General features: G+C 43.2%; 1 long non-coding RNA gene across 1 annotated transcript; it reads right to left on the reverse strand.

Annotated features, from left to right (window-relative positions):
• Positions 1-636: 636 nt before the first annotated feature.
• LOC140479744 (uncharacterized) lies at positions 637-2,544 on the reverse strand. Its single transcript, XR_011961104.1, has 2 exons — positions 2,075-2,544; positions 637-1,210 (listed from the first exon to the last, which is right to left on the reverse strand). It is a non-coding gene; the product is annotated as an uncharacterized lncRNA (long non-coding RNA).
• Positions 2,545-13,748: the final 11,204 nt, after the last annotated feature.

A 13,748-nucleotide genomic window follows, 5' to 3' on the forward strand; every position in this document is an offset into this window, starting at 1 on the left:
CAGCAAATTTCCTTCAGAACAGAAACACAGCGCAGGAGCCGAAGGGGGAGAGAGAAAAAATATGGCATTAGGTGAAGTTTCAAGAGGGCTGTGAATATTCCAAAATAGCCTAGTTCCCTCTAATATAAAAGACAATTGCCTCATCGTTGTCCATTTTCGAGTGCATTACACACCTATAATTCTCAGCTCCAGCACTTAATACAGAACCTTCCGAGCCAAGATAAACACAGCTGTTGAATGTCTTCCACAACTGCACAAATAATAAATCTGGAGTTGGCTTCGCGCAACTGAGGTAGATTTCTCAAGGACAAGGGTTATGTTTACTCTCGTGAAACAGGCAGGTTTCAGCTCTCTGCAAACAAAGGTCTCAAGTTTTTGTCTCTTCCCCTTGTGCTGCAGTGCACACGTCCATTTCGGTGTTAAAGGGAACAAATCACTTGGTCCCAGCACAGATTTGTATCGAACCAGCACAGTCAAGTTCACTGCTTGGTTTGGCAAACCCGGCTCAGATTACTTCCTAGGGGAAAAGGTCCAACTGCGATGTTGACTTTGAGTCAAGTTCTGTACAAAAACCTGCTTTATGCATCATGTAATACTAGTAGCCGTATAGCAGCACGTACGAAAAGGCAAATCCAAACAACTCCAAAATGTTTTATTAACCGAGTGAACAAGGCGCTATTGAACTCATAAAGTTCGGTGCCCTTATCTCAAAATTCTGACAAAACACAGACACACAGCCACTAACGGGCTTCTCATTTAAAAAGAATGACTTACTGAGGAAAACATGTCAGGAAACAGCGATACAAAATTTGGACTATAAGTGTGGGTCAAGGAGTCTTTGTTTTTAACCTTGTCAGCACAATTTAAAACAAACACCAAGATAACCCAGGTTTGACATATATAAAAAAAACCCATCAGCATCGTAAGGCGTGTTGGTATGTGGAAAACAAGCTCGCTTGTGTCGTCACAGCCTTTAACCGGAGTAATTCAGGACTGGCCTGGATTTGCAGCTGCTCCGTGTCATCCCTCATCGGATGTTTGAATGGGAAGCATTTTATTTCTGTACTGGCTTCCTTCCTCGCCTGAGAGTGTGAAGGATTGACAGACTCTGGTTGGGTCATACAGCTTCCTGCTTTCCCCCAGCCCCGCCTCCACCGCTGCTCCATCAATGTGTCCACGCTGACGGCTCCAACACGACTCTCCAAAACCACTTGAAAATCAAACAGACCTGATTCAGCTTCAGTCAATCGGTCCTTCCCCGCCCCCGTCTCCAAGATTTGTTTTTTTTTAAAAATAAGTAACGTTTAAGCAAAAATGCAGAAATATTCAAAGCAAAACACCATCAATGTTTTAACGTCCTGATGCATTTTTCTCCTGGGCACCGGCCTCCACTCCCTGGTCACCTCAGGAGAACCTTGGAGCAGTGGCCACCAAACGACGGAAGCTGAGGCCACCCTCTGGGCGGGACCTTGAAGCATTGAAAGAGACTTTTCACCTTTCACGTGGAGACTTCTGACTTGACCAGCTGTGGGGTGGGGGGAGGAAAGGGGTGTTTGTATTTCAAAGTGAGGCCTGCAGATGCTGGAGATCTGAGGCAATATTAAAATGGTGCTGGAAAAGCACGGCAGATCAGGCAGCATCCGAGGAGCAAGAAAATCGACGTTTCGGGCAAAAGCCATGAAGTCGATTTTCCTGCTCCTCATGCTGCCTGACCTGCTGTGCTTTTCCAGCACCACTCTAATCTTGTTGGTATTCAATAGCAGATACACCAGAGTCCTAAAATGGATTGTCAATGACTTTGGGAAATCTTCATAAATCTCTGAACGGTGCAGTTAGTTGAGTGGTACTAGTTAGAATATAGGATAGATTATCATCTATTGTAGGAGTACAGGGGAAAGCTTTTACAAACCTCTTATAGCAGCATCTTAGGTACAAGTACGTAGGTACAATTCTTGGATGCAGCCGCGGAATACAGGTAGTTGCATTACTAACAGAGTTGAAAAATAAATTAAAAATAGGACGTAATTAAAGGGTTGACATTGCACCAAGGTAGGAAATTTCAAATGGACATTACCATGTAGCAGCTCAACATAGGGGCCTCTGCATGGGGCCTGACCACTGGCACCAGACCCCAATCCAGCAGTTACCCCGCTCCGCCCCAAACCTCCAGTCTGCTCCGTACTGGCACTCAGCTGCTCCACACGGTAAGTTCCAAGACTGTTCCACCCTCCCCGTGCCGGTCGCCAGGGCTTGTGGCCCTCGCAGTGTACCGGGTTCTGCTGCTGGCAGTGTTCTGGGTCTCACTGTCCCGAAGACTTGCTGCCTGTGCCTGTTGCTGCGCCAGGATTCATCTCCGGTGCTACGCGGAAAGAAGAAGAAAACAAAGAGAGAAAAAGAGAAAGAAAAAGTACAGACGGAGCATAGAAGCTCCGACAGGACCATCCTATTCTGCCGGCAACCTCTTTCAAAATTTGTCAGAAGCTGCAAGTCTGGTCTTCCTGTACTTTACTCTGACAATGTCCTTAGCTCCGAGAGAGTCCTACTTCCATGGTCAGAGGGAAGCTGACAGGAAATACTGAAGGCAAGCAAATAGCATTGCTGAACAAGTGTGATTGTTTGGTGCATTAATATCAATGTCTTTGCTCTATACTTCAGCATTTGGTTTCACTTGGACGGTTATTTTTAGGATTAATAATCTGGCGTCACATTGCTGTAACATATCCAATTATGTGACTACATCACTAAGGTTCAGGTTGCTGGCTGCACTACCCCACTAGATTTCATACCATCCGTCAATGAAGGATTGATCAAAGTTTGGTGTTGAACAGGAATGAATTCAACATTGTCCACCTCCAGGACTTTGGAAGGTTCAGGGTATTTTTGATGCCTTCACACTTTCAAATTGATCTTTCAGGTTTCTCAACCTCGGGCTCTTGGCTCTGGTTGGATGTATTTGACAAGGTTTGCTCAATTGACCGCCTTTCTACAAACAGCCCACCCCACATTCCCACCACTGGCTGCCCCTTATGTTCACCATCCTCACGATGCCTCACTGAAGCAGAAAGCTGTCTGAGCCTTTTCGGGAAATGTTACCAGCCATAAACAAACCAGAAGCTGATGCTTTGATCCCAAAACTCAACTCTGACCTCCTCCCATCGGACCTTGGAAATATGGAGGCAGGACAAAAGGGTGGGGAGCCAACCTGCTGAAAGAACTGACAAAGAGACGAAGGTAGGTGAGGACCTGGATATGATCATTATTATGGAAGAGTTAGTGTTGGGCAAGCTAATGGAGCTAAGGGTTATGACATGGGGTAAACCCCTCTGCTCATTTAAACCCAACAATCAGAGAACCTCACCTCACACCATCGTCTGTTAAATTTCGAGAGGCGAAGAACTATTTCCAGATTTCACTGTTTAAAGTAAAAATTAACAATTTTATTCTTTAATTCCATCAGAGAACATTAAACCCTCAACTATTTATAACTCCTTTCTCTTAAACCTATCTTTTACCTCCCACTCTACAATACTGGTCTGATAAAAAAAAATTAAGATAAAAAAAACCACATTTTAAAACCAGCCAGGTTTGTCGATTCTCCTTTGTTGGTTTTCCTCTGTAGTTTGTTCTCTGTATTTTCCTGGGTTGTCTTTTCTTCGGTTTCTGCTTCACAACTTTCCGTATGGACAGGTACCTTTCAGAGAGATATTCGGCTAACAGTCTGTACTTGTTGGTGCTCTCTGCAGTTCTCCCTTAACTGTTCAAAATGTCTGGTTTTGTACCCCAAAACATCAGATCATTTCATTGGTTTGATATCATCCTAACAGTAAAATTCAAATTCAATTGGAAGTTTGCTCTCTGGGGCATAATTTAAACTGATTAGCCGAATTTGAATTTGTTTTTGTGCCATGGCAATGCAGCTCCAGCTGTTTGTATCAACCAAATGTTACAATTTTAAATTGTTCAGCACATTCTGTGCATTTAGTCAGTCCTTGCCAGCTTCCTCTCTCTCTAAAAGGTACAGTACACACCTACACCTTCATAACATAAGGATAGACAAGCCTCCTGGCCCTGACAGAATGCATCCCAGGGTACTAAAAGAGATGGCAGGAAAAACAGCAAGTGCACTTGTAATTTTCCAAAATTCGCTGGACTCTGGGGCAGTACCCGCAGATTGGAAAAACAGCAAGTGTGACGCCACTGTTTAAAAAGGGAGGTAGACAAAAGATAGGGAATTATAGACCAGTTAGCTTAACCTTACATGGCTTGGAGAGGGTGGACGCTAGGAAATTGTTTCCGTTAGGCGAGGAGACTAGGACCCGTGGACACAGCCTTAGAATTAGAGGGGGTAAATTCAGAACAGAAATGCAGAAACATTTCTTCAGCCAGAGAGTGGTGGGCCTGTGGAATTCATTGCCACAGAGTGCAGTGGAGGCCGGGACGCTAAATGTCTTCAAGGCAGAAATTGATAAATTCTTGATGTCACAAGGAATTAAGGGCTATGGGGAGAATGCAGGTAAGTGGAGTTGAAATGCCCATCAGCCATGATTAAATGGCGGAGTGGACTCGATGGGCTGAATGGCCTTACTTCCACTCCTATGTCTTATGGTTTTATGGTCTTAACCTCTGTAGTGGGGAAGATGCTTAAGTTTATTATCAAGGAAGAAATAGCACAGCATCTGGATAGATAGTGTCCCATTGGGCAGAAGCAGCATGGGTTCATGAAGGGAACGTCATAGAGTCATAGAGATGTACAGCATGGAAACAGTCCCTTTGGTCCAACTCGTCCATGCTAACCAGATATCCCAACCCAACCTAGTCCCACCAGCCAGCACCCAACCCATATCCCTCCAAACCCTTCCTATTCATGTACCCATCCAAATACCTATTAAATGTTGCAATTGTACCAGCTTCCACCACTTCCAATGGCAGTTCATTCCATACACATACCACCCTCTGCATGAAAATATTGCCCCATAGGTCTCTTTTATATCCCTCCCCTCTCACCCTAAACCTATACCCTATAGTTTTTGGATCGTGCACCCTTGGAAAAATACCTTGTCTATTCACCCTATCCATTCTCCCCAAGATTTTACAAATCTCTGTAAGATCGCCTCTTAATCTCCAATACTCCAGGGAAAACAGCCCCAGCCTGTTCAGCATCTCCCAATAGCTCAAATCCTCCAACCCTGGCAACATCCTTGTAAATCTTTTCTGAACCCTTTCAAGTTTCACAACATCTTTCCATGCTTAACTAATCTGTTGGAATTCTATGAAGACATTATGAGGAAGGTAGACAATGGGGACCCAGTAGATGTGGTATACCTACATTTCCAAAAGGCCTTCAACATAGTGCCAAATGAGAGACTAAGGTAAAGATGCATGGCATTCCGGGTAAAGTATTAGCATGGATGCAAGATTGGTTGACGTACAAGAAGCAAAGAGTGGGGATAAATGAGTGCTATTCTGGTTGGTATTCAGTGACTGGTGGTATGCCTCAATTATTCACAATTTACATCAATGATTGGGAGCTGGGGACCATGTGTCATGTGTCAAAGTTTGCAGATGACACGAAGATGAGTGGCAGAGTAAAGACTACAGATGACTGTGGGTAAGTGGAGCTGAGGCCACAAAAAGATCAGCCATGATCTTATTGAATGGCGCAGCAGGCTCCAAGGGCCAGATGGCCTACTCCTGCTCCTGGTTCTTATGTTCTTACATTGCTTAATTTTGAAAACAAAAGACTTTACCGGGGTATTGGTCATTGTTGGCAGGACTTGCATTTGTGATTTTACTCCTAATTGGCCTTGAATGGAGTGGCTTGCTAGGTCAGTTGTCAGGCAGGCATGAGTCAGCCCATTACTGTGGGTCTGGAGTCACAGTAATTCCAGACAGGCAAACAAGAGCTGAATTCCATCCATCAAGGTTATTAATGAACCGTACAGGTTTTTACAACAACTGATGGCAGTTATCACAGTTACTATTACTGAGACTGATTTCATAATACAGTTTATTCATTAGATATTTTGTAATTAACCAGTCAGGCATGCCTCTGGAACAGATGAGAATTGAGCCCAGGACTTCTAACTCAGAGGTAGGGAACTTACCACTGCAATACAAGTTCCCTGACCATTTTTTAAAATTTAAGCAATTTTTCCAGTCGACCTGTTCAGAAATATTACTACACCTCTCTGGAGCAGGTGGGAATTGAACCCAACCCCGCCCTCCCCCCAGTCTAGGAGTAGGAACACTACCTGTGCACCACAAAACGGCCCCGAGATGTTCATGCTTTTGTCTGTTTTCTGGTTGATGACTAGTAACTACGTTAATTATTTTTCTAATGAACCTGTGCAGAGATGCTACCACACACCTCTGGAGCAGGTGGGACTCTCCCAGGTCTCCTGCTCCAGGGTAGAGACACAACCACTGCACAACAAGCGGGTCCAACATTTACTTAATCTATTTAGTAACACTCCAATGAATGCCTCTGCATGTTTTACATGACCCAATGTTAACAAAGTTACATATACTGACAGCATCACGACTAATTCTTCAATAACTATGGACTTTGAAACCAAAAACAGTAAATTCTGATGTATAAGACATCAAGAATTGTTTACGTTTTAGAACATGGCTCACTAAAATGTGTTACATGATATTACAAGGTGTTGCATTGTATTTGTGATTTGATGCTGATTTTCCAGAAGAATGATATTACTGCCACTGGCTAAGTGAAAGGTGTTAAGGAAATGAAGAACTCCCACTGCAAAGTCAACCAGGATTGCTAATTCTTTATTGTTCCCCTAAAGTTCTGGGATTGAAAAATCTCCAGGACACTTCTAAAAAAGAATTACTAGAGGAAAGTCAGAGGGCTCTTAAAAAATGTTTCTTTAATTTTGTTGTGTAACATCAACAAGAGGGCTAAATATTTACTTTTGATTTTTAGTCAACAGATAGTCAATATGTTCAGAGATGAAATTACAGCCCTCTAGTGCAGATGGGACTTCAACCCAGGTATCTCAGTCCAGGGATAGGGACATGACCACTGCTCCATAAGAGAGCTTTATCTCCACCCAATCTTTACTCCTTATCCGCTCCCCCCACCTTACCTTCTGCATAAATTCCAACTTTTTCCTAATTACCATCAGTTATGAAGAAGGGTCACTCAACCTGAAACGTTAACTCTGATTTCTCTCCCCAGATGCTGCCAGACCTGCTGAGCTTTTTCAGCAATTTCTGTTTTAGTTTCTACACAAAGGACTGTTGGATCAGAACCACCATCTCACCATCCCTCTCCTCCACTTCCTATAATGTTGGGGTTTGGGCATCTCCTCAACTATACCCCCCAACCCTACTGCACTAGCCCACCTCCCCCATCCTACAACACATAAAGATATGCATGCACGTGCACACCAGACATCAGCACTCATTTTGGAGCTACACCCACACATTTCTTTCTCATTTATAACTCTTGACTTCATTCCTTTCTCTGCTCACATCCCTCATTCATGCTATTGGTAGCTGGGATCTTGAATGTTGGTTGGCCTTCCACATCCTCTGTAAATTTGGGGAATCCTGTAATTTGCTGCTCTCTCTTTACTTGATTCCACTGTATTTGGTGAACTACACGGCACGGTGGCTCAGTGGTTAGCATTGCTGCCTCACAGCGCTAGTTTCAATTCCTGTCTCGGGCAATTATCTGTGTGGAGTTTGCACATCCTGTGTCCGGGTTTCCACCGGGTACTCCAGTTTGCTCCCACAGTCCAAAGATGTGCAGGTTAGATGAATTGGCCATACTAAATTGCCCGTAGTGTTAGATGCATTAGTCAGGGGTAAATGTAGGTGAATGGGTCTAGGTGGGTTGCTCTTTGGAGGGTCGGTGTGGACTTGTTGGGCCGAAGGGCCTGTTTCCACACTGTAGGCAATCTAATATACTATACAAAATATAATACATTGGCTGACAGTCAAGCAAGGTCTTGATTTTAAAATTCACATCCTTGTTTCCAAATTCCCTGGAGCTTCACTACTCCCCGTCTCCTCTGTGATATCTATATTTCTCTAATTCTGGTCTCTTATGATTTCCCAATCTGAATTGTTCCTTCATTGGTGGTCTGGTCTTTACTGCCTAAGTCTTTCCTCTGCAAACTCCTGACTAAACCTTTTTACCTCCCTGTCCTGCCTTAAGATGCTCCTTAAAAACTTCCTCTTTGATTGAGCTACTGGTGAACAATCTGAATATGTTCTTATGTGATCAGTGTCAGATTTCATGTTGGATGCTTTATTATGCTCAAGTGATTTAGAAGTACAAGTTATTCATGTACCACAATGAAATTAATGAAACATATTTTGAATAGGCCTATGACTTTTCTCTAATAATTCTCTTGCAGAAGTGTCCTGGAGACTTTTGGAGAACAATGACTCAGGAACTTGCAGTGGGAGTTCTTCATTTCCTTTACACTTCTCACTTAGCCAGTGCCAATAATTTCATTCTGTAAAATCAGCACATTATATAGCCTTCTGGAAAATCAGGATCAAATCACAAGTACAGTGCAACACTTTGTAATGTCGTGTAACACGTTTTACTGAGCTGGGTTTTAATATGCATACATTTCTTGATGTCTTATGCATCAGAATCTATTGCTTTTGGTTTAAAGCCCATAATTATTGAAGAACTGTTTGTGATGCTGTCAGTATTAGAAGCAACATCATCTTTCATTTATATAATTCCTTTAACATTGGGTTATGTACGATATGCAAAGGGATTCATTGAAGTGTTACTAAATATCATTTAACACCAAGCTACATAAGTAAATATGACTGTAGGTGAAAGTGTAAGTTATTAAAAAGTGCCTTAAAGGAGTAATCAGGTGAAAGTGTTTCGGGAGAGAATCCGAAAGCTAAGAACCATCACACTTTAAAGCACACAATTAATGGAGATGAATTAAGAAATTGAGATTGAATAAGACACTAGCATTGGAATGTTCAAAGTACTCAGAAAGTGTAGGGATGGAGCAAGTTAACAGGGAATCCTAACAATCTTGGCAAAGGCTGTTTAAAACCTTCAGAATGACCTGACACAGATCACTCACAACTAACACTATCAACAAATATGCTGGGTGATAACAGCACTAATCATTGATATCACATTAAAGTACGAATTTGCTTTTCAGTGCACGGTTACCCAGGCTTGCATTAAGATATTGGGGCATTTGGAAAACCAGAGATTTCTTTATCCTTTCATGTGTCATAGCCGTGAATCATAACCTTGAATCTATGGAACTTTAACTACAACACGTGGTTTCTTAAATAAAGGACAAATAGTTAAAAGTTAACTGCAGATGTAAATTCATTGGCTGCTGGATAATGAGAGATTGTGGAATGTCACACCTAATGAGGTGTCAAAGAAGCTTCAAATAGTGGAAATGTGCTTCATATTGAACATATAATCGCCTGGGAGTATCTTGGACTGTGAATATGATGGTTGAAAGAAAGAACAGTCTGTTTGAGAGACATATTTGTGTTACAGCTCCATCCCCAACCTCCACTTTTTCAATAATACACATGGAAAAAAGGTTAAAAGCAAATTTCAACTCTGGCCTGTGAGTGTCTTGTTTCATTGTCTGTTGACTATGTGCCCCGAAGCTTACAGGTTTGAGAACAGCCATTTAAAGACACCTGCACTGTGGGCAAAGAAAAGGTATACTCTATCAATGCTGCCAGTCAGCCATAGCCAAATGAAATCAGGACAAAAGAATTTTAATTATCCTATAAGGCAAAGCATCTCAAAATTGATCGTTCAGCTACAAATGTCAATATTATTAGCACCATCCACTGCAACAGCTGCAACATTTAACTATCCACTCTTCACAAGGAACTCAGAGACTGATTTGCACACCTTAATTAACATTTCTCTTTTTAGACTTGCATGTGTGTTGTGCTACTATTCCATCTTATGTTTATAAATTAATAAATTCACATTCCAAAAGGAGAGAAAAGAGCTGACGTTTCGAGTCTAACTGACCCTTTGTCAAAGCTCAAAAAAGGGGATCTCATTTCCTCTGGATGCCTCCCCCCCCACAGCTTCGAACCTCATAGTCTCCCAAACCTGGATAGCCCGTTTCTACCTACTCCCCAAAATCCGCAAGAAGGACTGTCCCGGCAGGCCCATTGTGTCAGCATGCTCCTGCCCCACTGCATTTATTTCCTCCTACCTCAACTCCATCCTCACTCTCTGGTTCACTCCCTCCCCACCTACATCTGGGATTCCTCTGATGCCTTGCGACACCTTGACAGCTTTCAACTCGCTGGCCCTAACCATCTTCTATTCACCATGGATGGGCAATCTCTTTACACCTCCATCCCACACCAAGATGGCTTGAAAGCTTTTCGGTTCTTTCTCGAAATCAGGCCCGAACAATCTCCATCCACCACCACTCTCCTCCGTCTGGCTGAACTTGTTCTCTCTCTCAACAACCTCTCCTTCAACTCATCCCATTTTCTCCAAATCAAAGGTGTAGCAATGGGTACCCACATGGGTCCTAGCTATGCCTGCCTTTTCATGGGGTATGTGGAACATTTCTTGTTCCAGGCCTACCCAGGTCCCCTCCCACAACTGCTTTATCTGTACATCGATGACTATTTCAGTGCAGCTTCATGCTCTCGTCCTGACCTGGAAAAATTCATAAACTTCGCTTCCAGTTTTCATCCCTCCATCACCTTCACCTGGTCCATCTCCGACACTTGCCTTCCTTTCCTTGACCTTTCTGTCTCCATTTCCGACAATGGTCTATCCACTCATATCCATTACAAGCCCACTGACTCCCACAGCTATCTGGACTACAGCTCTTCTCACCCTCCATCCTGTAAGGACTCTAACACTTTCTCTCAGCTCCTTCGCCTCTGCTGCATTTGTTCCGATGAGGCTACTTTCCAAAGTGGTGCTCTTAATATGTGTTCCTTCTTCTCCAACTGTGGCTTCCCACCTACAGTTGTTGACAGGGCTCTCGACAGCGTGCAGTCCATCTCCCGCGCCATGACCCTCACCCCCTCCCTCCCCTCCCAGAACAAGGATAGGGTCCCTCTTGTTCTCACCTTTCACCCACTAGCCTTCACATGCAAAGAATAATCCTCTGCCATTTTTGCCAACTCCCAACACAATGCCACCACTAAACACATCTTCCCTTCCCTCCCCCTGTCTGCATTCCGCAGAGATTGTTCCCTCCAGGACAACCTAGTCCACTCCTCCATCACACCTAACATCTCTCCCATCGCACATGGCACCTTCCCATGCAATCGCAGAAGGTGTAGCACATGCCCCTTTATCTCTTCCATGCTCACCATCCAAGGCCCCAAACACTCATTTCAGATTAAGCAGCGTTTCACTTGTACCTCTTTCAATTTGGTCTATTGCATTCGTTGCTCCCATTGTGGTCTCCTCTATATCAGAAAGACAAAACGCCGACTGGGTGATCGCTTTGATGAGCACCTTCGGTCTGTACACAATCAGGTCCCGGACCCTCCTGTGGCTTGCCACTTCAACACACACAATCCTGCTCCCATGCCCACATGTCTGTCCTTGGCCTGCTGCAATGTTCCAGTGAAGCTCAACTCAAACTGGAGGAACAGCATCTCATCTTCCGACTAGGCACGTTACAGCCTGCCGGTCTCAACATTGAATTCAACAGCTTCAGATAATTTTATTTCATTTATTTTATTTATCTTTTTTTATATATTTTTTCACTGTTCTGTGCTTCTTATTTCTTGATTGTCTCTCTTTCTCTCGCTCCCCACTCTCTCATCACCCTTTTCCTCTCCTCTTCCCCCTTTGCTACCCTTCTCCCCTGTTTTCCATTTTGCCTCTGCTTCACCCCTACCCCTCCATCCTCCATATATTTTTTCACATAACACTGGCTTCAGCCTTGGTCATTCACAGCTCCTAATCTCCCTATAATCTCTCTATGCACTGTCATTGTCACCTCTTTATTGCTACCTTTGCTTCTGGAGCCATGACTCACCTTCTCTCAGCCTTGTATAAATACCTCCCTATTTCTCCCCGTTTTTTTAGCTTTGACAAAGGGTCAGTTAGATTCAAAATGTCAGCTCTTTTCTCTCCTTACAGATGCTGCCAGACCTGCTGAGATTTTCCAGCATTTTCTCTTTTGGTTTCAGATTCCAGCATCCGCAGTAATTTGCTTTTATATGAATAAATTCACACTGTTTGTTAATTCAAGAAAGCCTCATTAAATTGGCTCCTTTTAAACATAAGTTCATTTGGGTCCAGGAGGAAGGTATGCACAAAAGAAAGGATCCTGTTTCAAATTAACCCTGTTGGAACTCAACCGAGGGAGTGGGTGAATGACCCAGTGGACTAAGTTCACTATCTTTACCTGGTACCTTTATGATTTGAGGTATCCTGTTTGGAACAGTGCTGGATTGGGGAACCTTGCTTTGGGGATTGGTGATAACAAATTAATTGAGTGTATTAATGGCTAGATCATCACTTTATTTCCAGTCCTAATATTGAGTAACTTGCTAGGCTATTTTAGATGGCAGTTCAGTTAACCACAATGTTGTGTATCTGGAGTCACATATAGGCCAGACCAGGTAAGGATGGCAGATTCCCTTCCCTAAAGGACATTAGTGAACCAGATGGGTTTTTATAACAATCAATAGGTCGTTTTCATAGACACCACTGCTAGCAAATTGAAATTATAACATCTTCCCAGAGAAAATTGGAGAATTATTTGAAGCAGAGGAATACAAGGCTGTGGTGAGAGGACAGTATAGTAGGATTCCTTTGATAGTGAAGAGCCAGCATAGGTGCAATGGGCCAAATAGCATCTCTCTGTGCTATGAATACAGCTGTAGATGGTTGAACTGCAGGTATTGCTGATGTTGCATCGTTTTTATTGCAGAGCAAAAATCAGTTTGAAGTACATCAAGGGGCGCGTATGCAGAGCTCTTGGACACAGAACTTACTGAAGTGAGCTGGGGCTTTCTCAGAAAACATTGATTTTTGGCACTCTAGTTTTCTATCATGACTGTAATTCTGATGTTCCAGCCAAAAGTAACTTCTCCTGGAAGGGTGACAGATATAAAACTAAAAGCAGTTGTATGAGCTTCAGTATTACCTCATTGGGTGCTGTAAATCCTGCTCAGATTAAACCCTGTTAATGTGTGAACTGACATCTCGTAGCATACACACCATTAATAATCCCAAGATGGCGTGCGTATAGTATGTAGAACCAGCTTAGCCTTGCTTGTGTCCCTGAACCATAGGAGAGCTAAGGTAGATGCTGGACTGCTGTACATGAGTTAAGAGCATGTTGATCGAATAATTTCAAACAAGTTCTCTAGTTTAGCAGTTTAAGGAGTGGTTATATTATATGCTGAACCTAACACGAAGCATTCACCAGTTCACAAAGGAGGGAAAATCTGCTACCTATTTGGTTGATACTGTGGCTGTACCTACACTACATGATTGAACAGTGAATATGTAACAACACTACATAGAGTCATAGAGATGTACAGCACAGAAACAAACCCTTTGGTCCAACTCATCCATGCTGACCAGATATCCCCACCCAATCTGGTCCCATCTAATCTAATCCAATCTAATGGCAGCACCTGGCCCAAATCCCTCCAAACCCTTCCTATTCATATACTCATTCAGATGTCTTTTAAATGTTGCAATTGTATCAGCCTCCACCACTTCCTCTGGCAACCCATTCCACACACGCACCACCCTCTGT

The sequence above is a fragment of the Chiloscyllium punctatum genome, chromosome 7 (genome assembly GCF_047496795.1).
Source record: "Chiloscyllium punctatum isolate Juve2018m chromosome 7, sChiPun1.3, whole genome shotgun sequence".
Lineage (NCBI taxonomy): Eukaryota > Metazoa > Chordata > Chondrichthyes > Orectolobiformes > Hemiscylliidae > Chiloscyllium > Chiloscyllium punctatum.